Below are 27998 nucleotides of genomic sequence, written 5' to 3' on the forward strand. Positions count from 1 at the left end.
GCTGGGAGGGGGGCGCATTATTTCATTAAAGGTGACGCCATGCATCAAAACAAAGCATTGCAAAGGCGTTTTTCTACCTTGCTGGTGCAATCCCCAATGGTTGTAGCCAAAACTATTCGTTGTATCCATAAAAGAGACGAGCTCAAAACAGTGACTTTTCTTTTTGGTTTCTCTGGAATGTTAGAGAGAGCCTGTTTTACAGGCGCGAGGGCCTGGTTCATGCTCTGTGTGTGCAGAAGAGGTAGGAAGGGGCGAGGGAAGGAGGCCGTCCACCAGCTGGCGGGTGGATGGGAGGGGGCACTTTTCGTGGCCCACCGACGCCCCTCCCTGGCCCGCCCCTTGCAGCCCAAGCAGGAAGGAAGCGAAGCACCAAGCGGGCAAGCAGGCGATCTGTGGAGCAAGGCCTGTCCTGGATGACGGGGCAACCCGCCCATGACTCCCAAGCCTACAGTGAGCCGGGGGAGGGGAAGCTTTGCTACTTTGCCAGCGGCCCCGACAGGCGTAGGCTTGGGAGTCGCGGGCAGGGATATGCATGCAGAGTGTCACTCTCCCTCAGGATGTCACCTGGTGTGGCCCACCCCCACTGCACCCCCTTGCTCAGCCCCTGAGCAGAGCTCGAAGGCCTGGGGGCCTCTGGAGCCAAACAGAAAAATACCAAAGACCTCCATATAAAAACCTGGCCACCCAAAGGCTAACGCTGTCTCAAAGACTTCTTCGAAAACAACAAAGCTACAGTGCAGTTTGGTCAACAACAGTGTCTACCAACTGCAATGAGGAGCCCATATATTATGTTACATAATGTTTCTAGCAAATCATTAAACATTCCCTCTGATTTTTCTTCTTCTCCACAACTATTCAAAGCTGTACAATGGATTATTTGCCTTTCATTTTAATGTTTACTCAAGTGGTTGGTGCTTACTTGCAGAAACTAATGCTTTCCAGAACAGATTCAAATGCTCTTGAAGTCGGTGAACTCATCACTCAGGATTACCTGTAAACTTAGTTTGTTTGTTAGACTGGGAGTAGAGAGCACCATTGTGAAATCATTTGCAGATGAAATTATTCAACTTCAATTAGGTACGACAGCATTTAGTTTGAAAGGGTCCAGTATTTCCTGAACATTCTCCCATTGAAACACTCACACATATTTTTCTTTTTAGGATAGTTTTTATTCATTTCCATCTTGAAACTGTTGAACATGGTGACATTAGGGTATATCTTTGTTTATATTAGGGCATATGACATGCAAGAATGTGAGCAAGGAAGGATAATAACTAAGCAGTACATCCTCTCATAGTGACTAAATCCATTCCTACAAAGCTTATGGCACCCAGTGAAGACAAAAATCAAAGTATTATAGTGGGTGTGGCTGGAGTTTCTTAAGAGAGAAGAGAGATTCAAAGCGGGCATTTTTTTCTGTTTCCTGGTGAGACCATGGTGACTTCCACTGACTCCAATGTGAAAGGGATTAGCTCCCTCTTCCCTCTCAGAGTAGAAGCTAGGCGGAGAAGGTTTTGAGTTTTTCCTCTTGTGGAGATTGAAGTTTTGTTTTTGAATTTGACACATTTCCACCATTTTCATTTTTTCATATGACCAGTCAGAATTTGATTGATGAGGGAAGCCTTAAGCTAATCCAGACTCTCAGAGAAAGTTCATTCAGATACAGAGAGAAGATGGAAGATGGTTGTTTTATTCTAGGGATAACCAACAGGTTGATCGGGATCAACTGATCGATACCCGGGAGGTTCTGGTCGCTCGCTCGCTCCTTTTCCTTTGTTTTTGCCTCAGAGCAGCTGGACAACTTTGGCTTCCAGTCCGCCCCCCCCCCCGTGAGTAGATCGCAATCTCGTAGGAGTTGGATGTCCCTGTTCTAAGCCAGAAGCAGAAAGTCACAGAATTAACTGGCAGCATGGAGATGCCAGAAGCAAACCCAGTTGCCAGATCTATTACAGACTTTTTAAAGAACCCGGAGGAAACAAAGCCATTGCCTGACAACAACAAATACAGTTCAGAATCAGAATACATTGCAGCCACAGATGTTAACATACCCAACTTCCTCAACCATTCCTCATAAGGCATGGTTTCCAGACCCTTTTTCGTCTTGATCACAATTCTCTGCACATCTACCTGGGAATATGATGCTTCAAGATCTTTGAAAGTACATGTTAACATGGGAATACATGCAACCAGATTTGTTGATTGATCTCTATGCCTCAAGTGTCATAAGAACTCAGGGCCAGGTTTTATTTAAGAGATGCTCCAGTATTAGTTTCACAGGATTCGGCAGTATGGCAGGTAAAGGGGAACACTTCAGGTTTGTGACAAAGCATGCACCAATTCCACCACTAGGCTACTCAACCCAAATACCCCTGCAGAACAGGGGTGTTTTAAGAAAGGCTTGCATTGCACACACATGTAGGCTAAGCAAGCCAGGAGCTTGTGAGTCTTAGAAATGTGGCAGAGCACAGAGCTGGTGGGGCATGGGCGATGTTGTAAGCCCAACAGCAGGAGTAAGGTCCAGGTCTTCCTGAGATGTTCCAGGGGGTGGCTGGAAGGTGAATCTCTGCAGGAGACTTGTGAAGAAGAGGAAGAGCTCTGTTTTGGCAAGAGTCTCACCTAAACATGCTCTCCGACCTGTAAGGAAACATAGGCAGCAGAGAAACTGGGTTTAGCAGTTGCTTAATAACATCCCTAATATTTTGAAGCAGAAGGAAATGCAGAAATAAAATAACAGCTCATGGTGCCCATCTTAAAAGAATTATGAACTCCCAATACGAGCCATCCTTTAATGCTGGGGTGGGGGGGGTGTCTTTTCAGCCTGAAGGCCCCATTCCCAGGTGAGCAACATTCCAGGGACCGCACACCAATGGTGGCCAGATCTAGTGGCAGAAATGGCCACAGCAACGGATGTGATTCTTACCTTTTCACAATAGGTTACATTCCATGCGTGTAAAAATCCCATTGACTAAGTACACACTATGCAGGTATACACAAAAGTAAAAAAAGTTACCTGCAGAGAAAGGCATGAAAGCATCTCTCTTTACGAATTTTCCTTCAGAGTTAAGAAAATGCTCAGGATAGAATTTATGTGGTTTCTCCCATTGAGATTCATCTTGCAGCACAGAGGACAGCAATGGTATGATGAATGTCCCCTGCAAGGCAAAGCAAGAGTCATTTTAATATAAAGCATATGCCTCTGGTACAATAAATATTTAGTGTAGGAGAAATGAGATTTGAGTTAATCTGAGAAATGTCTTTTGTTTGACCATGATCTCACACTAGAAATGGTTTGTTTTCCAACCTTGTGCTCCTTTCCACTGAGATCTGTTTAATGGGTTGGAGGACTTCCGGGGTGGCGCCATCGGTAATGGCAGATTCCCTCTGACTCGGAAGGACCAGCTCTACAGAAATCGGGTCTGTTCCGCTATGGCGAAGCGGGGACCCTTTAAAAAATCACAGGCGGGTAAAGCCTGTGACCATGGGACTCGGCGGGCACCTTTCATGCCCCCCCCAATTTGTAAAGGAACCCAATTACGGGCTCTGGAGCGAAGCAGGGCAAGCGGCGCGGTGCTGAGAGTCAACTGCTTCTTCCATGGAGCGAAGCCGCACAGCCGTTACAGGAGAGGGCTGCCTTTTTCCTGTGACAATCTGGCTACAAAAACAACTACCCGTGAGTAGGTTAAATTTGGAAATAAAGGAAAACAAAGACTTAATTTGGCACCGAAGCGGGTAGGCATAAACAGGAAGTCCGCCTTCCGTTTCTTGTAAATAGAGTAAAGCAAAGAATTTGTAAGCTAAGACCTGGAAAGTTGTTTGAAAAGGACTATAATCCTAACATCAAAACAAGCGATTTCCCCCCTTGGCTGCAGGAGAGGAGGGGGGAAAGGTGTGAACTATATCTTCCTGCAAAAAGAGAGGAAAGGAAGCTAAAATCCACTGCTTAAAACCTGGGAACGGGCTGCCAATGGACAATAAGAATGCAGTACTGTGAAATGCGCTGTTGGTGAATAGAGTACTTTTTGACAGCTAACTCTGCAATAGAGATACAATGTTTCTGGCTGGCTTCTCCTTGTTTTGAAGTAACTGGAAACTAATTGAAATTGAAACTGTTGTCTATTTTGTGAATTGGGGGACTAAAAAGGGTTACTTTTTTAATGCAACAAGTTTTGACTGTTACTGTGTCCCCCTAGAGGAAGTTTGAAATTGTTACAACAATAACTGGGCCAGGGGAATTTTCCACTTCAAAACAAATTCTGGCTGTGGGACTGACCTTGGGCTTTAACTAGAGTGTTATGGCAGATGGAAAAGAAAAGATAGATTTGCCTCAAGAAAAAACAACGAGGTCTGGTAGATCTTTTCGCCCAGACACTGGGCTGCAGCGAAGAGCATCAGCATCTGGCCCCTCTGCACCATCAGGGGCTGCATCTGTACAACCTAAACCAAAAGGAATGGCATCTGAAGATGTTTTAGCTCTGGCACTAGGCAAAATTAATGAATCTTTGGAAAAATTAAGTAAACAAGTAGCTGAAGCATCAATTAAAATTGATCAAAATACTACAAGCATTAATAATCTGGGACAGAAGGTGAATACTAATACAGAAACTATTGAGAAACTGCTGCAGGAATCCACTTTGACCCGAAAGACAGCTGAAGAAGCAAAGGAAATAGCAGTTGCTGTAGAAGAAAAGATACCACCGATACATAGGCAACTCGAGGACCACAGGTCAATGTTGTCTATGATTGAATTGAAGGAGAAACAAACGAATTTGAGGATCAGGGCTGTACCTGAACTTGAGAAAGACAATCTGACTGACTTTCTCATGCAGGAATTTGCAGACTTTGGGGACCTAGATTTGGAGAAGGAAGATTTTAAGATAGTGAGTGCTTTCAGGCTTGGAAGAGGGGGGAAGAAGAACAGGGTGAGAGACTGTTTGGTCACCCTCAGAACAAAAGAGGAGAGAGACAAAATCTTGAGTCTGCACTGTCAGAAGACTTTGGAAATACATCAGTCAAGAGTGGAGATATTTAAAGACATTCCGAAATACCTTTTGGACCTTAGGTCCAATTATGGAGATTTGGTTGCCCTGTTGAGAAGCAACAGAATTATCTTTAGGTGGGAATTTCCCCAAGCCTGTCTTTCAGCTTCAAAGGAAGAAAGATAAAAATAAGATCAGTGGACGACAAAGAAAGATTTTTGAAAGACCACGGAGAAGACCTGCAGAAAGAATCTGGAGAAGAGCTAAGAGCACCAGAAAGAGGAATATTAGACATTGCAACACTACCTTTTGGACTGGACTGCCTAGAGAAAGCAATACCACCAACAGAACAAGAACAAACACTTGGCACAAATTGGAGGAAAAGCAAAGTAACTACATCATGGCTCTGCAACTATTAAGCTGGAATACGAATGGTCTCAACTCCCCCCAGAAAAGGAAAAGAGTTTTTCATTTATTAAAAAAGGAACAATTGGACTTGATTTGTCTACAGGAAACACATGTGATAAGGCTACATAGAAAAGTATTGATTAACAAAAGACTGGGTCAGGAGTTTATCTCATCGGACAAAGTTAAAAAAAGAGGAGTAGTGATTTATGCAAAGGAGAGATTATCACCGAAATTTATCTTTAAAGATGACCAAGGAAGATTTGTGGCAATCGAAATTCAAATACAAGGAGAGAAATTTTTAATAGTAGGAGTTTATGCACCAAATGAGGGGAAATCTGAATTCTTTAAAAAGTTGCATGAGACTTTGATGGACTATTTGGACTATAATGTGATTTTGATGGGGGATATGAACAGAGTGGTATCCACAAATCTGGACAAGGCACAAAGACAGGTAGTCACTAAGGATGGTAGACTACCGAAAACATTTTTTGAGATGACAGACAACTTGGACTTAGTTGATATCTGGAGAACAAAGAATCCCTTGGGTAGAGAGGGAACCTTCTTCTCTGAAGCCAAAATGACATGGACAAGAATTGACCAAATATGGGTAACTAGAGGAATGGCACCAAAGACAAGAAAAGTGGAAATTTGTCCAAAAACCCGCTCCAACCATAATGCTGTGAAGATGGAGATGAAACTAACACCAACTGGCTCTTTCAGATGGAGGATGAATGACACCTTATTTAGAGATGAAGAAGTGACTAAGAAGGCCCAAAAAACCTTGAGAGACTATTTTGAGATAAATATGAACACTAATCTTGAAAAAAGAGTAATCTGGGACGCAAGCAAAGCAGTTATGAGAGGGTTCCTGATACAACAGAATGCAATGAAGAAGAGAATCCAAAATGAGAAGAAGGATAAAATTTTGGAGAAAATAAAGGAAAGTGAAAAGAAATTGAGAATAAAACCAAAGTCACAAGAGATCTTGAGAGAAATAAAGTTATATCAAGTACAATATATGAAAATGATGAATCAGGAGATAGAATGGAAAATTAAACAAATGAGACAAAAGACATTTGAGTCGGCTAATAAATGTGGGAAATTGTTGGCCTAGCAAATGAAAAAAAGACAAAAACTAAACACTATTATAAATTTAGAAGTGGAAGGAAAGAACATACAGAACCCAGTCGAGATTAGAAACTGTTTCCAGAGGTATTTTAAACAACTATATACACAAGGGCCACAGAAAGAAATTGATGTAGATCGATTTTTGAAAATAAATGGATTACAAAAAAATCTCTCAAGAAAATAAATTAATGCTGAACTATAAAATAACTGAACAGGAGGTAGAAGGTGCCATTCAGAATATGCAATTACGTAAATCTCCAGGACCGGATGGATTGACTTCTAGATACTATAGATCTTTAAAAGAATGGTTAGTACAACCTTTAAAGGAAGTGTGTAATGAAATAATGGATGGGGAAAGGGCACCAGAGTCGTGGAAGGAAGCGTATATCACACTTATACCGAAAACAGAGACTGAAAAGACGCAGCTTAAGAACTACCGCCCCATATCACTGCTTAATGTGGATTATAAAATCTTTGCAGACATTTTGGCTAAAAGACTAAAAAAAGTGTTAGTGGAAGAGATTCATAAAGATCAAGCAGGCTTTCTCCCGGGTAGACACTTGTCTGATAATATGAGAAACATAATCAATATTTTAGAAAAATTACAAGTGAATATTAATACCAAGGCAGTTTTGATATTTGTGGATGCGGAGAAAGCTTTTGACAACATTTCTTGGAGTTTTATGAAGAAGAATCTACAGGGGATGGGGGTAGGTCAAGGCTTTGGAAACGGTATAAGTGCAATCTATTCAGAACAAAAGGCTAAATTAATTGTTAATAACGTGGTGACGGAGGAATTCAAGATAGAAAAAGGGACACAACAAGGTTGCCCAATCTCCCCATTGCTTTTTATATCAGTCCTGGAGGTCCTGCTGAATATGACTAGAAGGGACCAATTGGTTAAAGGTATACAAGTCAGAGCTAAACAGTACAAATTGAGAGCATTTGCAGATGACTTAGTATTGACATTACAGGAGCCAGAATCTAGTACTAAAAGAGTTCTGGAACTGATCCAAGAATTTGGTCAGGTTGCAGGATTTAAACTGAATAAGTTAAAAACAAAGGTCTTAGAGAAAAACTTAACAGCGGTTGAGAGAGAGAGGTTTCAGAATGAGACAGGTTTAACAGTGGTTAAGAAAGTGAAATACCTGGGGATAAACATGACAGCTAAAAATGGGAATCTATTTAAAGACAATTATGAAAAATGCTGGACTGAAGTGAAAAAAGATCTAGAAATTTGGTCAAATTTGAAGCTTTCACTGCTAGGCCGTATTGCTGCAATAAAAATGAATGTATTGCCCAGAATGTTGTTTCTGTTTCAAACATTGCAGATTTTGGATAAAATGGATTGTTTCAAGAAGTGGCATAGAGATATTTCTAGATTTGTCTGGCAGGGCAAGAAGCCTAGAATAGAATTTAAAATACTAACGGACGCAAAGGAAAGAGGTGGATTTGCCCTGCCAGACCTTAAACTTTATTATGAATCAGCAGCTTTTTACTGGCTGAAAGAATGGCTGCTTCTTGAAAACACAGACATTTTGGATTTAGAAGGTTTTAATAATGTATTTGGATGGCATGCATATTTGTGGTATGATAAGGTCAAAGCACATAAAGCGTTTAAAAATCATATTGTCAGGAAAGCATTGTTTAATGTCTGGATAAGATATAAGGACCTACTTGAAAATAAAACCCCAAGGTGGTTGTCACCGATGGAAACGAAGTCTCAGAAAAAGCTCAATATGGAGGCCAAATGGCCAAAATATTGGGAAATTTTGGAACAAGAGGAAAAAAAATTGAAACTGCAGAGTTTTGAAAAACTAAAAAATAAAGTGCGAGATTGGCTTCATTACTATCAGATAATGGAGGCATATAATTTGGACAAGAAAATTGGTTTCCAGGTGGAAAAATCAAAATTGGAAACAGAACTGTTAGACCCCAAAACCAAGATTTTGTCAAAGATGTATAACTTGCTGTTGAAATGGAATACTCAGGATGAAACGGTGAAATCTGCTATGATTAAATGGGCACAAGATGTTGGACATAACATAATGATGGCTGACTGGGAACAGTTATGGACCACAGGTATGAAGTTTACGGCATGTAATGCCTTAAGAGAGAATATTATGAAAATGATTTACAGGTGGTACATGACACCAGTCAAGCTTGCAAAAATCTATCATTTGCCCGATAATAAATGTTGGAAATGTAAAGAAACTGAAGGTACATTCTTTCACCTTTGGTGGACGTGCCCAAGGATTAAGGCTTTCTGGGAGATGATTTATAATGAAATGAAAAAGGTATTTAAATATACCTTTCTGAAGAAACCAGAGGCCTTTCTCCTGGGCATGGTTGGCCAATTGGTGTTAAAGAAGGATAGAACTTTCTTTATGTATGCTACAACAGCAGCAAGAATACTTATTGCAAAGTGTTGGAAGACACAAGATTTACCCACTCTGGAAGAATGGCAGATGAAGGTGATGGACTATATGAAACTGGCGGAAATGACTGGCAGAATCCGAGACCAGGGAGAAGAGTCGGTGGAAGAAGATTGGAAGAAATTTAAAGACTATCTACAGAAATACTGCAAAATTAATGAATGTTAGAATGATGTTGGATTGAAGTTAAATGGTTTTTAGCAGTAATGTTATAAAGGAATATGTAAAAAATGGATGTAAAGTTATAATATATTAAGATAAAAGATTAGGATAAAATCAAAGAGGGAAAGGATTTGCTGAATTAACTAAATTTGACTGGAATACAAAAAAGGGAGGTGTGAGGAGGTCAGGGAAACAAGCAAATGAAAGATAAGATATGGAAAGACTGATTTGTTTTTAACTGTTTTTTACTTTGTATTTTCATTTTTGTTTTTTCCCCTCCTTTCTTTTATTTTTCCCCCTCTTATTTTTGTAATATGTTGAAATTTTAATAAATATTTTTTAAAAGAGAGAGAGAGATCTGTTTAATGGGTTGAAGCTGATGCCTGACAGCTTCCTAAGGGTAGATTGAAAGCTTACAGTGCAATCCTATACAAGTCTGCACAGATGTCACCCACAAGGAAGTCCAAGGGGCTTACTCCCAGGAAAGCCTTAAAATATATTGTAACTAGTGGGCAGCAGTTCAATGATAAGGATCACCTTTGGAATGAAGTAGCCATTGAGGGTAACATCTGTAGCCGTGGCATGTGGCACGTTGGTTGGGATAATATCAGCAAATCTCTGGATCTCATGGACCACAGCATCTGTATAAGGCATTTTTGTTCGGTGTTCAATTCTTGGCTGAGAAGATCCAACAACCTTTGTTTATTTTTCTGCTCAGATTATCTCTGTGACTTAGGTCTCTTAAAAATTAATCTCTGAAGCATAAAACTGCCACAAATTCGTTCTACAATTCCATAGGCTCACAAATTTACTCTCTAGAATTTAACAAATGTATTTTTAAGAAGGACAAATAATTTATACAATAACCTGATATACTGAGGGAGAGAAATTCATCCAGGATGATTATTAAAATATCACCGCTGGGAATATTCTGAAGTGGTATCTTTTACATATGAAGGTCAAAAACAAAGATTTGGGGATCCTCCAGACCCTGACAAATTCTGGACAAAATATGGGAAAGAGTTAGCTGGAGAAAGAGCATTTGGAAGGGAAGCTGGACAGGAAGAGGAAGATTCAACAGAGGTAGAGGCAAAAGACAAATAAATAGGAAACAAGATGGCTTTGAAAATTCTAACTGGGAATGTAAATAAGCAAAATAATAAGACTAAGTGAATAAAATTGATCATGTTGTAAAGAAGTTAAACTTGGAAGTTATATGCCTCCAAGAAACAGGGAAACTATTAGCTTGGCAAATAAAGAAGAAAGAAGAAAAAACTGCATTGATAGAATAAATGTAGGAGGCAGAGTTGTGGAAAATCTGAAAAAATAATAGATCAATCTATTATACAGCACCATATTAAGGCAAATGAGGTAACGTAGAAGAAATGGGTAAATATTTAGAAGAAAACAGACTGCTTAAGATACCAAAAGTTGAAATGTCATTTCTGAATAGACCTATCACAATGATGCAATTACAGCAAGTAATTTTACAGGCAAAATTACAGAAGGCACCTGGACCTGATGGAGTTTCAGCATATATTATTAAAAAAATTACAAGATTACCGAATGCAACCTTTAAAAGATATTATGACTATAACTTTGACTATAACTTTGAACTTGAGCTCTTGGTACAGCAAACTAAATATGACATAATAGGCATCACTGAAACCTGGTGGGATAAGTCCCACGATTGGAATGTAATAATGGGGGGATACAATCTATTTCAGAGAAACAGACCAGACAAGAAAGGAGGAGGAGTGGCGTTATATGTCAGGGATGTGTATACCTGTGAAGAGATCCAAGATTTAGAACCTCAAAGCCAAAGTGAGAGCATTTGGGTCAAAATTAAGGGAGAGAAGAATAACAGAGACCTCATTGTGGGAGTTTACTATAGATCCCCAAGCCAAACGGAAGACATAGATGATGCCTTCCTGGAACAGATGGCCAAGCATGCAAAAGGAAGGGAGATAGTAGTAATGGGGGACTTCAATTACCCGGATATTTGTTGGACGTCAAACTCAGCCAAGAGCATAAGGTCAAACAGATTCCTCACTGGCCTTGCAGACAACTTCATTGTCCAGAAAGTGGGAGAAGCAACAAGAGGAACAGCCATTTTAGATCTGGTCCTAACCAATGTCGATGACCTGGTTAGTGGGGTAGATGTGGAAGGATCATTAGGCGCGAGTGATCATGCTCTTCTGAAGTTTACTATACAGCGGAAAGGAGCAGCCAAGCATACTAGGACTCAATTTCTTGACTTTAAGAAAGCCGACTTCATAAAACTTAGGGAAGTGCTGGGTGAGATCCCATGGACAGCAATACTAAAAGGAAAGGGAGTTCATGATGGCTGGGAGTTTGTTAAGAGGGAGATAGTAAAAGCACAACGTCAGGCAATACCAATGAGACGGAAACATGGAAGGTGCCTAAAGAAGCCAGGGTGGCTATCTAAAGAACTTTTAACTGAATTAAGATTAAAAAAGGATGTGTACAAAAAATGGAAAAGGGGGGAAACCACCAAAGAGGAATTCAAACAAATAGCCAGCACGTGTAGACACAAAGTCAGAAAAGCTAAAGCACAGAATGAACTCAGGCTTGCTAGAGAGGTTAAAAGCAACAAAAAAGGCTTTTATGGGTATGTTCGTAGCAAAAGGAAGAACAAAGAAACAGTGGGGTCACTCAGAGGAGAAGATGGTGAAATGCAAACAGGGGACACAGAAAGGGCTGAACTCCTCAATGCCTTCTTTGCCTCAGTCTTCTCCGATAAAGAAAACAATGCCCGACCTGAAGAATTTGGAGCAAATGATTCAGCAAAGGAAACACAGCCCAGAATAACTAAGGAGATAGTACAAGAATATTTGGCTAGTTTAGATGTATTCAAATCTCCAGGGCCAGATGAACTGCATCCAAGAGTATTAAAAGAACTGGCAGATGTGATCTCAGAACCACTGGCAGTCATCTTTGAGAATTCCTGGAGAACAGGCGAAGTCCCGGCAGACTGGAGGAGGGCAAATGTTGTCCTTATTTTCAAAAAGGGGAAAAGAGAGGACCCAAATAATTACCGCCCAGTCAGTCTGACATCAATAGCAGGGAAGATTCTGGAGCAGATCATTAAGCAAACAGTCTGTGAGCACCTAGAAAGGAATGCTGTGATCACCAATAGTCAGCATGGATTTCTGAAAAATAAGTCATGTCAGACTAACCTGATCTCGTTTTTTGACAGAATTACAAGCCTGGTAGATGAAGGGAACGCAGTGGATGTAGCCTACCTTGATTTCAGCAAGGCATTTGACAAGGTGCCCCATGATATTCTTGAAAAGAAGCTGGTAAAATGCGGTCTTGACTATGCTACCACTCAGTGGATTTGTAACTGGCTGACTGACCGAACCCAAAGGGTGCTCATCAATGGTTCCTCTTCATCCTGGAGAAGAGTGACTAGTGGGGTGCCACAGGGTTCTGTCTTGGGCCCGGTCTTATTCAACATCTTTATCAACGACTTGGATGATGGACTCAAGGGCATCCTGATCAAATTTGCAGATGACACCAAACTGGGAGGGGTGGCTAACACCCCAGAGGACAGGATCACACTTCAAAACGACCTTGACAGATTAGAGAACTGGGCAAAAACAAACAAGATGAATTTTAACAGGGAGAAATGTAAAGTATTGCACTTGGGCAAAAAAAATGAGAGGCACAAATACAAGATGGGTGACACCTGGCTTGAGAGCAGTACATGTGAAAAGGATCTAGGAGTCTTGGTTGACCACAAACTTGACATGAGCCAACAGTGTGACGCGGCAGCTAAAAAAGCCAATGCAATTCTGGGCTGCATCAATAGGAGTATAGCATCTAGATCAAGGGAACTAATAGTGCCACTGTATTCTGCTCTGGTCAGACCACACCTGGAGTACTGTGTCCAGTTCTGGGCACCACAATTCAAGAAGGACACTGACAAACTGGAACGTGTCCAGAGGAGGGCAACCAAAATGGTCAAAGGCCTGGAAACGATGCCTTATGAGGAACGGCTAAGGGAGCTGGGCATGTTTAGCCTGGAGAAGAGGAGGTTAAGGGGTGATATGATAGCCATGTTCAAATATATAAAAGGATGTCACATAGAGGAGGGAGAAAGGTTGTTTTCTGCTGCTCCAGAGAAGCGGACACGGAGCAATGGATCCAAACTACAAGAAAGAAGATTCCACCTAAACATTAGGAAGAACTTCCTGACAGTAAGAGCTGTTCGACAGTGGAATTTGCTGCCAAGGAGTGTGGTGGAGTCTCCTACTTTGGAGGTCTTTAAGCAGAGGCTTGACAACCATATGTCAGGAGTGCTCTGATGGTGTTTCCTGCTTGGCAGGGGGTTGGACTCGATGGCCCTTGTGGTCTCTTCCAACTCTATGATTCTATGATTCTATGATTCTATGAATACAGAAGAGTCACCCAAATCCCCGAAGAGTGTATACATAACTTTGATTCATAAACAAAATAGAGATCCAAAGCTGGTTAAGAGCTATCAACCTATTTCGATATTGGATAAGGATTATAAACTGTTTGCAGACATATTAGCTAATAGGTTGAAAACTGTATTAAAAGAGAAAGCATTTAGACTCCGAGAAAGCATTTGACAATGTCTCCTGGGACTTTTTATGTTTAAGGCTTTGGAATATATGGTTTGTGGAGACTGTTTTATAAAAGGAGTTAAGGCAATATATACTGATCCATCAGTAAGTAATGTATTGACTGAGAATTGTATTTTTTTTTAATGATATTTTATTAAAGTTTCCAAATTATAGCAAAACAAATGAAAAAAAGAAAAAAAGAAAAAACCATAGAAAATAGAAACAGTTAAAAACACATTAATGCTCGTAACATATCTTCATACACTTATTTCCCCAGACCTCCTCATCCCTCCCTTTTTTGTATTCCAGTTCAATTTGTTAGTTCAGCAAATCCTTACCATCAAGTTTTTACCCTATTCTAATCTTTCATTACATTACCTTACTCTGTTCTCCTCATTGTCTTATAAAAAACCTTAACCTAAATTTTATTTTTGATAACTTCTCTTAACTGTTATATTCTTTCCTAATCCCTTAAACTTTTATACCAGAGCCAAACAATTTCATTTCATTCATCCTTCTAATATTCATCAATTATATAACATTGTCCTAATAACAAAAGATAAAAGTCTTCATCCAACGTCCCTTCCCCCAGGTCCCGGGTTTGTCAGTCCATTTATCCCATTAAGCTGGCACATTAACCTGGTGATCTTATATCTGAGGCTCTTAAATCCCTTCCATGTCCCTTCCACTGTTTTTCTTCATGTTTTCTTTTCACACGTGTGGTCTCCAATTTAATAATGCTTTTACCTCCTTCCAACCAAAAGGTCCCTTTTCCACAGTCCAAACTGAGCTCCATGTAGTACTTAAATGCATGTTTCAAAGTCCCTCCAAACTTTGGGATCCCCATATCTCCAAGCCTCTCACAATCCACTACCACACTCGGAAAGTCCATATGTCCCTGTTCAGGGGGGTCAATCCAACCCCCCATTTCCAGTCCAGTCGAAACTTCATCTTTCCGAGTCTGATTTTTTCGAAAGTCAATTGCCAATTCCAAAGGTTCATGTTCCTGCAGGGCCACAACCTCCATCTGTGGCTCCATTTCTGACTCCCAAAGTTCAGCAGAATCTTCTTCTTTCCTCTGTTCTGACAAGGCACAGTCCTGGTATAATTCCTGGGTAAACTCCATACTTTTTTCTACTGCCAGTCCAAGATTTCCCACATTCTGCTTAAGATTTCCAACCAAATCAGTTATCAAATTCATTCCCTCATGAATTTCTTCCAGTAAAGCATTTGTTTTGAGAAAAGAGCACAACAACATTTCTGAGCACATTGTCCTTCAAGGTCACCACTCAATTCCCACGGGTTATACTGTAGCGGCTGGAAATTCCCTAGTTACAGTTTCACTATCCCCCCCTAGAGGGAAAACATCTGTTGCAAATTACAAATCCAGCCCCAAAGTTTCTTTTACTTTTAGATACGTTGTCTATCGTTGTTATTTTTAAGTTGCAAAAGAAAAAGACAGTGGAATTCCAGTTTTCCCCCTTCTTTTAGCTATCTGTCAAACAGCTTCTGTCCTGGTCAATGAGCTTCAAACATCAATCCTGACTCCCCGCTCCCTGGGTCAGGACGGTGGAAAATTACTTTATTTTAAACTTACTTCTGCAGGTTAAAACAGTTCAAAGAAAGCACCCCCTTCTCCTCCTGCTGCCGAAGGGGGGATTCAGCTATTTTAGGCGATGAAATCCGCTCCTTTAAAATGATTTTTCAAGACTCCAGTTTATTTTGTCTTTTCTTTCTTCTGACTACAGAAAAACGGAAGGTTGACTTCCTGTTAGACCTTCCGTTTCAGTGCCGAATTGTAATGAATTTTGAGCCCGATTCCTTTCTTTCCCAATTCCTTAAATTGTGAATCGATTTTCCAAGGTTTAGGTACTCACCATGGTTTTTTTTAAAAAAAATCCAAATTGTCCAGGAAAAAGGCAGCGCTCCCCAGCAGCGGCTGTGCGGCTTCGCTCCATGGAAATAGCGGTACACTCTCAGCACCGCGCCACTTCCCCCTCTTCACTTCGGAGCCCGTTATTGGGTTCCTTTGCGGGTTGGGGGGCGCTAAGGGTGCCTGCCAAGTCCCAAGGTCACAGGCTTCATCCGCCTGTGATTTCTAAAGGGTCCCCGCTTCGCCATAGCCGGAAAGACCCGTTTCTTGCGGAGCTTGTCCCTCTGTTTCAGAGGGAGTCCGCCATTGCCGGTGGCGCCACCCCGGAAGTCTTAACTGAGAATTGTAAAATAACTAAAGGAAGTAGACATGGTTACCCACTGTCACCTTCATTGTTTATAACAGTTTTAGAAGTTTTGGCACAAAGAATAAGATGTAATAAGAAAAAAAGCGGGAATAAAAGCGGGAAAGAGAATATAATATAATATAATATAATATAATATAATATAATATAATATAATATAATATAATATAATATAATATAATATAATAAATATAATATAATATAATATAATATAATATAATATAATATAATATAATATAATATAATATAATATAATATAATATAATATAATATAATATAATATAATATAATATAATATAATATAATATAGCTTTTGCAGATAATGTGGTGATATTTGTTGAGGAACCAATAGAGTCAATCCCAAAGGCATTGGAAAAGATTTTTTATTTATTTTTTTAGAAATAGCAGGTCTTAAAATTAATAAAGATAAAACTAAACTCCTGGTAAAAAATACGAATGATGAGAGTAAAAATAAATAAATTACAAAGTTTATCCATCTTAAAGAATGAAAAGAAGATTAAATATGTGGGTGGGTATTTAAGAGCAAGAATATAAATTTCTATAAGGATAATTATTTAAAAACTTGGGAGGATGTTAAAATAAATTTGCAAATATGGAGGAGAATGGAACTTTCATTACTTCAACCATTAAAATGAATGTTTTACTGACAATATTCTTTTTGTTTATTATTATTATTATTATTATTATTATTATTATTATTATTATTATTTAGTGAATGTATATACTATCCTATATCCAGAGGTTCACAGAATAAAATCAAAATATAAAACCACAAAATACATAATCAAAATAAAAACAACCACCCAATAACCTCCCTACAAAAAAACCACATTTTAAAAGGTCATAGAATGCTTCAATCAATACCAGTGATCAGGACAACAAATTGTTTCAACAAATGGCAAAAATATATTTCTAAATATATCTGACAAGGAAAAATAAGAATAAAACATAAAAAAATGACAGATGAAAGAGAAAGGAGGTTTTTTCCTGCTGCATATGAGATTCTATTACGAAGCACCTTGTCTATTTTGTTTGAGGGAATGATTGTTATTGAATAATTCACATATTTCAGATTGGGAAGGTCATGATAATATTTTTGGTTGACATGCTTACTTGAGGTATGAAAATGTGAAAGTACATAAAGGTTTTACAAACCATATAATCAGGAAAAAATGTAAAGAGTATGGGATAAGTATCAAAACCTGTTGGAGACCAAAACACCACTATGGCTTTCACCTTTGGAGAATTTACCGGTAAATTAATTTATAAAAAAGATTTATCAGAGATGTTAACAACATGGTTACAATATCATCATTTGAATGGAGTCTTTAAAAGGGATATGAAGCGGGGGGTTGGGCAACAAACATCACAACTAGAAAGAGACCTGTTAAACTGTAATGTTAAAGTGATATCTAAAATGTATAAGATCTTATTGGAATGGGAGACAAAGGACGAACAAGTGAAATCTTCAATGATACACTGGGCAATAGATATAAGTAATAATATAGAAATGGAGGCATGGGAAAGTTTATCAAATGTGGATATAAAATTTACAGAATGTAATTGTTTAAGAGACAACTATATGAAAATGTTACATAGATGGTACCTGACACCTAGTAAATTGGTTAAATGTATAAATCTGAACTGAATATGTGCTGGAAACGTAAAGAGAAAGAAAGTACTATTTTTCATATGTGGTGGTCTTGTAACAAGGTTAAAGTTTACTGGGAAATGATATATGATGAACTGAAAAAGATGTTTAAGATGCTTAAAAAACCATAAGCTTTTCTTTTGGAAATTATGAGATCAGAACTACCTAGAAATTTATTTAGTATAGAATATTTAGAAATTTATTTATGTATGCCATTTATATAAATTTATACAAATTCATTTATGTATGCAGCCACAGCTGCAAGAATGTAATTTGTCCAAAAATGGAAGGAAGAAGAGGTCCCGACAAGAGAAGAATGGATACAGAAATTAATGGACTACGCAGAAATAGCAAAACTTACTGGGAGAACAAGATTATTATTATTATTAGAAAGCAATGGAAATGGTTTATTGTGTATTTACAAACAAACTGTAAACATACTAAGACATTGGCAGGATTAATGTAAAAATCCACAGTTTCAATAAATCTATTGGATATATACGGGAATATATATATAGAAGAATATGTTGAGATAATCTGGAGTATGCAGGAATATGAAATGAAATGTAAAGAACCACAGAAAGAGGGAGAAGTGAGTCCAGGTTGAAATGTAAAACTTATGACTGAACAATTTGTGTGTGTGTGTGTGTGTGTGTGTGCAAATTATAAATATTTCATTTCTCTAATAGTTACATATACAGTGGTGCCCCGCAAGACGAAATTAATTCGTTCCGCAAGTTTTGTCGTCTAACGAATTTTTCGTCTTGCGAATCACGAAATCCCATAGAAATGCATTGAAAATCAATTAATGAGTTCCTATGGTCAAAAAAAGTCCAAACAAAGCCAAATTTGGTACAACAACAGTTTATTAATTGCTCTTTAAAGTCACACATACTGTAAAGAGCAGTTCAAAAATTGAAGGGAAAATAAATTAACATGTCTTTGTTTTTAGACAAAGGAAACAAAGTCGCAAGACGTTTTTGTCTTGCGAAGCAAGCCCATAGGTGAAATTCGTCTTGCGAGGCAAATCGAAAACGGAAAAACCTTTCGTCTAGCGAGTTTTTTGTCTTGCGAGGCATTCGTCTTGCGAGGTACCACTGTAACTGGAATTAAGATTTCTCAGAATAATGGAAGCCAACCCAATGAAAAGCACTCACTCTGAATTTCAGGATAGTTCATCATTAGTAACAGTCCCCAGCGCAGTGTGGTAGAAGTGGTCTCCATGCCAGCCGCAAATAAGTTACCCACAACAGCTTTTAGGTTTTCATTGTGGAAATATGCATTCGTCGTCTTCTTCTTCTCCTCCTGGGTTGCAAAGAGTATGAACTGATTAAAACAAATGTAGTGAGAAAATTTCATGTGCAAAGATAAAAATGAATACCTGACTGGACCCAATGATCCAAAGTATCATTGCACATCACCCCAGTCGCTAAATAGTGAGAGATTGCAGGTTTTCCAGACTATGCCATCATGATGATATAGGGTTCCTGCAGGAGGAGTGCTCGCCTCCAGGCCAGGAGAGGCAAGTCACCAGAGGATCGGGGCCGCCCTATGCCTCGGGGCAGATAAAAGCCGGCCAGCCCCAGTCCCAACTTGCAGGAGAAACATTGTTGGTTGCTAGTTCCTGCCTGGACCCTGTCCTGCTTTCCTGCCTGAGCTCATGACCCGCCCTGTCTCGCTGCTTGCCTGTTCCTGACTTCACCCAACTCCCTGCCCTGCACCCAGATTTAGCTACTATGGACTGCCTCCACGTTGCACCTTTGACCACAGACTTGGACCTCGCCTCTCGGGTAACCCATGGGACTAGCACATCAGGCCTGTATATCTGCTTTAACTCTTCAAACTCATCAGTAATTAGATTAAGATTTTAGAAATAATTTCCAACCTGTTATTTAGAACTTTGTTGTCACCCAACCACCTGTTTCCTTTTCTGGGTGCTAATTAATTGATAAGTAGAAACTCCAATTCATATTCATTTCCAATCTTAGTAATGGTTAAAAGAACTGAAGCCATATTTAAGGGTGATTGGGCCTATTTTTTTCCTTGCTCTGAGATGCCTCCCCACCCTCAAAGCTTCCTATCTCCTCCAGTGTGAAGAATGCCTTCTTCTCAGCACATGAGGCATTATCCCATCGTCTGTGATGGCCTGGGATTCCGAGTCTGAGAGTGAACCGGAGGAATCCCAGCCGGCACAGGAGTCCCCGCCTCCAGGGCCGGCTGAACTGGGGCAAGGTCTAGATGCTGAGGAGCCTGCACCTGTGCCAGATCCTCAGGGGCAGGCACCAGGTGAGACCATTCTGGCCCCAGAGGTGCTGGAAGACTCAGTGGCTACAGGTGAGCCTCCCCCGGGGCCCAGTAACCCTTCGGCCTCTCCTGAACTGCAGAGGCTTAGGGCAGAGAGGCGAAGGGAACTGGTCTCTCCCAGGAGGAGTGCTCGCCTTAAGGCCGGGAGAGGCGGGGCTCCTCAGGGCCGGGACCACCCCCGGCCTTAGAAGAAGATAAAGGTCAGGCAGCCCGGTCCCAGGTTGCGGGAGCAACGTCGTTGTGGAGTACCTGCTTTACCCAGACCTAGATCTGCACTCCCGGTGTGCCTGTTCCTCGCCCGGCTTCCTGCTCCTGACTCTCCAGTGTTCCTGTTCCTCGCCCGGCTGCCCGCTGCTGACCCACCAGTGTTCCTGTTACCCGCCTGGCTTCCTGCTGCTGCCCTACCAGCGTTCCTGCTTCCCCACCTGGCTCCCTGTTTTGGACCTCGCGTCTCATCTAGTGATCGTCTACCCTGCTAGTGACTCTGGACTGAACTTCGGATACGGTATTAGTACCTCCCCCCCGGGACCAGCACATCATCCCTTGTATCAAAAGGGAGTCTGGCAACCAATATTTATGACTTGATTACCTCTCATCACTACATAATTATCTATAATTACATGTTTTCTTGATCAGGGATTCCCCCCCCCCCAGAAATGCTGTTGAGCATGCAACCATTGACCCTGCAGAGGCAACTTCTGTAACACATTAACAATGGCTGACTATTGGGAAAGGGGAGGAAGTATGCCAGGTTGGTCCCTTCTGAAGTGAGACTTCCTGACTACAACTTATGCATTCACTTGCGAATATGCCCTCAAAACATGAATTGAAAATGGCAACACTTATTCTGGGCCAACTTAAAAGACTCAATTACCTCTTGCTGTTGGATAAGAAATGAGTCAATAAAGCTCCTCTGGTCATTTTCATCCAGATCTCGGAGGTGTTTTATGAAGGTGGCATTTATGAAGGCAAACATTTCATCTCTGTTTTGGATGACAGTCTTACGAGCCCCCAAAAGAAAACCAAGAGCAGGAAACATGTTATACAGCTGAAAGGATAAAAATGTGAAAAAAAGAAAAAGAGACATTAGAAAAACTCAGTATTGTACTCTCTGCTGGGTCTCTCAGAGCATAATTTATGTGCAACCCTGGGTTAATAGGCTATGGCAGTTCTCCTCTGGAGGTTCACCTTCAGAGAGGGAGATCTGCCCTTGGAGCCATCATGGAACCAACTACCACTTGCTCTTCCTTGTCCTTGGAGTCCTAACGGCAGTGAGGCCAGAAAGCGTGTGTGCAAAAGAGACGTTATTATATTTACAGGATGACTGTACCGTGTGAGTTTTCTAAATATTTTGAATCACCACCAGGTTTCTCAAGATATCAATATTCTGTGTTTTCTAGTGAATACTGTTATTACAATCAACTGTTTGTTTTATTCTGATATATTTTTTTATTAACAGGCCAATCAAATCACATTATTTCCAAATAACATTAGTTCCAAATTATACAGCCAGATTTTTAAATTTTTGTTGGGGGTACCTATACTTCAAGCTCCAAACAGGGGTCCAAGCATCACTTATATTGCTGCTTTAATTAGACAGTTCTATCCAGTTCTGTCCAGATAGTCTCTTTGTTACTTTCTTCATCTTCTTGTTGTTATCATATATTTCTTTCTTTGCGATCTCTGATAATCTTCACAAGCGGGTTGAAAACAAACATCCTCTGTGTGGGTTTTACACTCTCCAATTATCATATCACATAAGGACAGACGCCATTTCTACACCTCCACAAAGATCTTTCCCTCTGTCTGTCTGTTAATTTTCCCAGGCTTGCCAAGCATATCTCAGCATATCTCAGAGGGCTCTGCCAGGTCTAGATCACATTCCAAACATCATTCACATTCCGATGACCCTGGTTCTCCTCCCCCCGTCCTTCTTAGGTAAGCCTGTCTTAGCGAGACGCCATTTAAAACTGTGTCATAAAACTTTCCTCCATTCTCCAATGTTTACCAATCCTCTCTTTGATCAATAATTCACTCCACACAGTTCTTAAATTCCTGCTTGTGATTAATACAATGCAATGATTCTTCTCTCTGGGGTGGAGGGTTATTAATACTCACATAAGGCAACAGAAATAAAAGTTTTTTCCTCCACCCCCTTTCCGTTTCACTCCAAACATACCAGTCTCTTAATAGTGATTCATCACTTGATTTATTTGTCCCGCCCGTCGCTCCGCTCACAGAGATCCATTATTCAGCAGTCTTAACTCCCGATCTTCGCTTGATGTATGTGCTTTAGCTTCTTTCCAATTATATGTTTCCAATTATATATTTCGAGCTAAAGCGACCCAGTGCGCTGATTGGAGACAGCGTCAGGAAGAGCCGACTTCACCCGAGGGCTTTTGCCAAGTGTCCGCACCCCCCTTCTTTTGAATCCGGGGGTGAATTATGGACACCGCTGGCAAGGCAGTCCCCCCCCATCTCCTTGGGGGGGGGGGCGGGAAGGCTGCATACTTCCCATAGCAGCCTCTTAATTACCTCGTGTGGGTCGGAGAGATGTTATTGTCGGCCATCTTCCAATGTGCCACCTGGTGGCCCCTCAACTGTTTGTTTTAAATGGAAAAAATAGATTACCGTGACTGAGAAGCTTCCAAAAAGCTGGGCACTTTCATTGACCAACTTCAGAAGTCTTATGTATGTGGGATCTTCATAATCAAATCGCTTGTCTAGTAGTATGGCCACTATTATATTGGCAACAGCTGCATTCATAATTGTGGTGGTCTCAAATGGGTTTCCTATACATAAATATGACAGTTAAACAAAAATATTCTTTTAAAAATGTGGGATGTAAAAAACATAGGAGTCAAGAACAACATTCCGAGAATGGACATTCTATGGGATGCTTCCTACCAGCCAGGAGAAAACTTCCTGTTTCCTCTGCTAAGATATAGAACTTGCTAACGCAAGTTGGGGGGTATCATTAAACAATATAAATAAACTGATCTTAAGTGCTGCTGGATGTGGCCATAGCTGGGCTAAGAAATGCTTGGAAGTCACAGGAGTTATTGCAGTACAATCTGCACATTACAGGAAGAGACCAATTGCAGGGAACCCTGGGATCTGTGCTTCTGGAATTTAGGAATATGTAACGCAATAGTCTTGGCACCTTTAAACTATGCTAGTATAGCTATGCACCAGAGGAAAACACCAACCCACCTTCGTAAGATTCAAATTTCTTTATCAGGACACTGCATTCCTCAATAATTCTGTCCTCTATGGTCCTCTTTCCCATTCCGTAGTCCCGTAATGTGCTTAAAGCAAACCGCCGCATCACTTTCCAGTTTTCACCATTAGACAGAATTACACCTGAAGAGATGGGAGGAAAGCTTTCATGCCTGCATGGCCATTGTACAAAAATATCAATAAATTGTGTTCTGCATTTCTTCCATGGAACTGAGAATGGATCCCAGCTATTCTCCCACTCAGACTTCGGAGCTGGCAGCTGTGTCATCAGAGCATGACCTGAGAACACATTGAACAATATTTTCCCCTACTAAGTGTAGGATAGAGTAGAGGGTGGTTTTTACATGTCAGGCGTCCCAGCAGAACTCCGCTTGTTATTTTGTATTCCATTATGCCTCCTTCATTTTTCGTCTCTATATAGTTTGGGGCAGAAAATGGTCAGTCAGTTTCCCCTTGGTGTGTGGAATTACTTTGCTGTGTGACTATTATTCGCAATCCTCCTGTCTCATTCTCCCCCTCCTCTACAATATGGCTGTTTGGAAGAAGGTGGGAATGGGAAAGGTTTGCTTTAAATGGTCTCCAATTTTGTTTCTTCAACAGAGCACCACTTATCCACTGAAAGTCAAGACCAAAAAAGGCTGACCTGGTCCACTCTTTTTAACATTTTAGCTTGATCTGCAGAAATCCACAGGTGACACTTTTTGTGACACATTCTCAGCCTAATGCCTGCAGATACTCTGTCAATGTTAAAGGGACTGAGGTGGGTTGAAAAATTGGCAAGGATTGAATTATTGGATTTAGAAGGCTATGATAATAGATTCGGTTGGAACGCGTATTTATGGTATGATAAAAAAAGAGTACATAAAGGGTTTGAAAACCACATCTTTAGAGGATCTTTGACTGGAGTTTGGAATAGGTATAAAAATGTATTAGAACCAAAGATTCCACATTGGTTATCACCATTAGAGGTTATGAGTATTAAAAAGATAAATATGAGTGGGAGGTGGATAACATATGAGAAACTATTAAAAAGGGAAGGAAATAAGTGGAAATTGAAACCATATGAAGTAGTAAAAGAGTATGTTAAGGATTGGCTGCATTATTTTCAGTTAAATGAAATGTTTAAAAAAGAGTTTTTAGAGAGGGGATATTCTGAAAAAGAATCTAGATTTCAACAAGAAATCTTAAACAATGAAGTGAAAATTTTATCTAAAATGTATAAAATATTGTTGGAATGGAATACTGTGGACGAAGAGGTTAAATCTGTAATGATTAGTTGGGCTAGAGATTTCGGATATAATATTGAATTTGAGAAATGGACTAAATTATGGAAGGATGGGTTAAAGTTTACAGCTTGTACAACGATTAAGGAAAATGTTATGAAGATGTTATATAGATGGTATATAACACCAGTAAAACTGGGTAAAATGTATAAAGTGTGTAATAAATGTTGGAAGTGTAAGGTGACAGAAGGAACATTTTACCATATGTGGTGGGAGTGTAAGAAGGTAAAAAGCTTCTGGGAGATGATCTATAATGAGTTAAAGAAAATGTTGAAATATACTTTTGTTAAAAAAACAGAAGCTTTCTTATTGGGAATACTGGATAATGAAATTAGTAAAAAAGATGTGAAATTAGTTTTGTATGCAGTAACAGCAGCCAGAATTTTGCTGGCACAGAAATGGAAACAGGAGGAGATGCCCACGAAAGAAGAATGGGGGATGAAACTGATGGAATACGCAGAAATGGACAGATTGACGGGGAGAATTAGGAACCAACGTGACCAGAGATTCTCCGAGGATTGGAAGAAATTTACAGAATATATTAAAAATTTCTGTGATGAGCAAATAACGTTCGTTGGCTTTCAAGAAGCTCTGTGAAATTACTGTTAGAAATATTGTTTAAAAAATATGATGTGATTAAGAGTATGTGAGTGCAATATAATATTGGGAAATGTGAGACGAGGATAAAAAAACAAACGGAAAATTATCAGACAAGTTGAGGGAAGTTTTGGAAAAAAGGGTTTAAGTTAAAAAATGGATGTATAATTTTGTAAAAATTATGGAAAATCTAATAAAAATATTTATAAAAAAAGAAATGAAAAGAAAAGAAAAATTGGCAAGGATTTCCCCCACAGGAAACAATGGATTTCGAAGACTTGCTTTGCAAACACTCATCTTACAAACCATTTCTTGGGAACACATTGTGTTCACCTGGTGGGACCAGTGTGTGTTTGCAAGCATTACCAGTTCCAATAGAAAGGGAGGTGCCTCACCAAAGCCTTGTGCAAGCTCTTGAAATAATGGAACGATGGGCCTGTCAGCAAATGCGTCCGCCTGATTAACCAGAGCCTCCTTTACTGTCTCATATCCTGTCAACACCACAGTTTTCTGGGGTCCCATTTGGATGCTGAAGACAGGGCCATACTGCTTTGACAACTGGAATTCAACAGAAGAAAAATTGAGAAACAGAGTTCTGGCATACCCAAAGAATATATTAATGTACATCATCTCTGACAGAACCAAGACTGCATTAACAACCACCCAGTCTCAAATCTTCCATTCTTTGGCAAGGTGATTGAGCGGGTGGTTGCTGAACAACTCCAGGAATGTCTGCTTGGACAAGTGCAACTGACCACCTGTCTCCTTCATCCTTGCCCATCCTGGCTCATAAAAGTTCTGCGGGGTGGCGCATGCTTCACTCTGTTAAAGAGCCTTCCCAAACCTGCTGAAAGTGGTGGTTATAAAGCCACTTATTAAAAAATAAATCTTTGTACCCAGCCAGTATGGTGAACTATCACCCAGTCTCAAATCTTCCATTCTTTGGCAAGGTGATTGAGCGGGTGGTTGCTGAACAACTCCAGGAATGCGGGCCATTTGGATCCCTTCCATTTGGGATTCAAGCCTCATCATGAGACTGAAACTGCCTTGATTGTGCTGCTCGATTATCTCCGGCCAGCTAAGGACAAAGGTGAAAGCTGTTTCCTAGTTCTGTTGGATTTCTCAGTGGCCTTTGATACCATTGACCATGACATACTTCTGGACCGTCTAGAGGGACTGGGATCTGGGGGCACTGTTATACAGTGGTTCCGCTCCTTTCTCCTGGGCCGTGTCCAGAAAGTGGTGTTGGGGGATGAGTGTTCAGGCCCCTGGGCTCTCACTTGTGGGGTATGCGGATAATAACCAGCTCTACCTCTCTTTTAAATAAAAACCATTGAAGGCGGTGAAGGTCCTGTGTAAGTGTTGGGGGGCAGCTGGAAGATGGATGGTGGCTGACAGATGGAGGTTGAATCCTGACAAGACAGAAGTACTGTTTTGGGGGAACAGGAGGCAGGCAGGTGTGGAGGACTCCTGGTCCTGAATGGGGTAACTGTGCCTCTGAAGTACCAGATGTGTAGCCTGGGATTCATTTTGGACTCATAGCTGTTCATGGAGGGGCAGGTCAATTCTGTGTCCAGGGCAGCTGTCTACCAGCTCCATCTGGTACGCAGCAAACTGTCTTGCCAGAATGGTGCATGCTCTAGTTATCTCCTGATTGTACTACTGCAAGGTGCTCTATGTGGGACTACTTTTGAAGGTGACCCGGAAACTGCAACAAATCCAGAATGCGGTAGCTACACTGGTGACTGGGAGTGGCTGCTGAGACAATATACCACTGGTTCTGAAAGACCTACGTTGGCTCCCAGTACGTTTCCAAGCACTATTCAAAGTGTTGATGCTGACCTTTAAAGCCCTAAATGGCCTCGGCCCACTATCCTGAAGGAACATCTCCATCCCCAAGGTTCAGCCTGGACACTCAGGTCTGGGGCTCAGGGCCTTATGGCAGTTCCCTAACTGCGAGAAGTGAGGTTACAGGGGACCAGACAGAGTGCCATCTCGGTAGTGGCACCTGCCCTGTGGAACGCCATCCCATCAGATGTCAGGGCAATAAACAACTATCTGATTTTTAGAAGACACCTGTAGGCAGTCCTTTTAAGGAAAGTTTTTAATGTTTGATGTTTTATCATATTCTTAGTCTGTTGGGTGGCCGGGGAAACCCAGCCAGATGGGCAAAGTATAAATAATAAATTATTATTATTATTCAGTTGTGGCAGAACAAATATTTGCTAGGAATAATCAGAAAACCAGAACAAAATAGGCAGTTGCAAGGATAAAAGTGATTATACCTTTAATGGCACCTCTCAAATCTAGTTTAGAAAGATAGGCTGAAGGAGGAGGCTAGGCAAGGTTTGCATTGGCACTTTTGCATCCTTGAAAATGGAGGCAGAGTCAAACGGGATTAGACACCAGACACCCCCAGACACCTTGTTCAAATTACCAGTTATAAATTGCAACTAGGTCCTATGACTGGGAAAGTTAAGAGGTGGTTCTGTAGCACACAAAGGGGAGATGAGATTTATAGGCTCTAAAAGAACAAAATTGTAATGCATTATTGATGATGATGATGATGATGATGATGATGATGATGATGATAATAATAATAATAATAATAATAATAATAATAATAATAATAATAATAATTTTCTACTCCGCTCATCTGACTGGGCTGCCCCAGTACCCTTCAGCCTTGCCATGAGAAGCACTGGAATCTTTACCTTTAACATGGTTCTGTGAGGCCTCTTCAGATCCATGATGTGGAGATTCCCAATGAGAGGTAAAGGCCTTGGTCCTGGTGGAAGATTTTGGGAGCTCTTGTTCCAGAAAGTGCCCAATTTCAAAACAAAGTAAACCATAAGGATAAAGAGGAACAATGCTGGAATCGGCTCCATCCAATCCATTTTGTTTCAGGAAGCAATTTTTTTTGCAGTGGTTATAATGAAAGCT

At 40.4% G+C, this 27998-nt stretch overlaps 1 pseudogene across 1 annotated transcript; it reads right to left on the reverse strand.

Moving 5' to 3' along the window:
- Positions 1–2191: 2191 nt before the first annotated feature.
- Positions 2192–27992, reverse strand: LOC309528840 (cytochrome P450 2K1-like; annotated as a pseudogene). Its single transcript, XR_014224693.1, has 9 exons — positions 27770–27992; positions 25451–25613; positions 23149–23298; positions 22567–22727; positions 20810–20983; positions 18789–18936; positions 9647–9832; positions 3011–3152; positions 2192–2634 (listed from the first exon to the last, which is right to left on the reverse strand). The product of XR_014224693.1 is annotated as a cytochrome P450 2K1-like (transcript).
- Positions 27993–27998: the final 6 nt, after the last annotated feature.

This window comes from Podarcis vaucheri (genome assembly GCF_965113315.1).
Source record: "Podarcis vaucheri genome assembly, chromosome: 3".
Lineage (NCBI taxonomy): Eukaryota > Metazoa > Chordata > Lepidosauria > Squamata > Lacertidae > Podarcis > Podarcis vaucheri.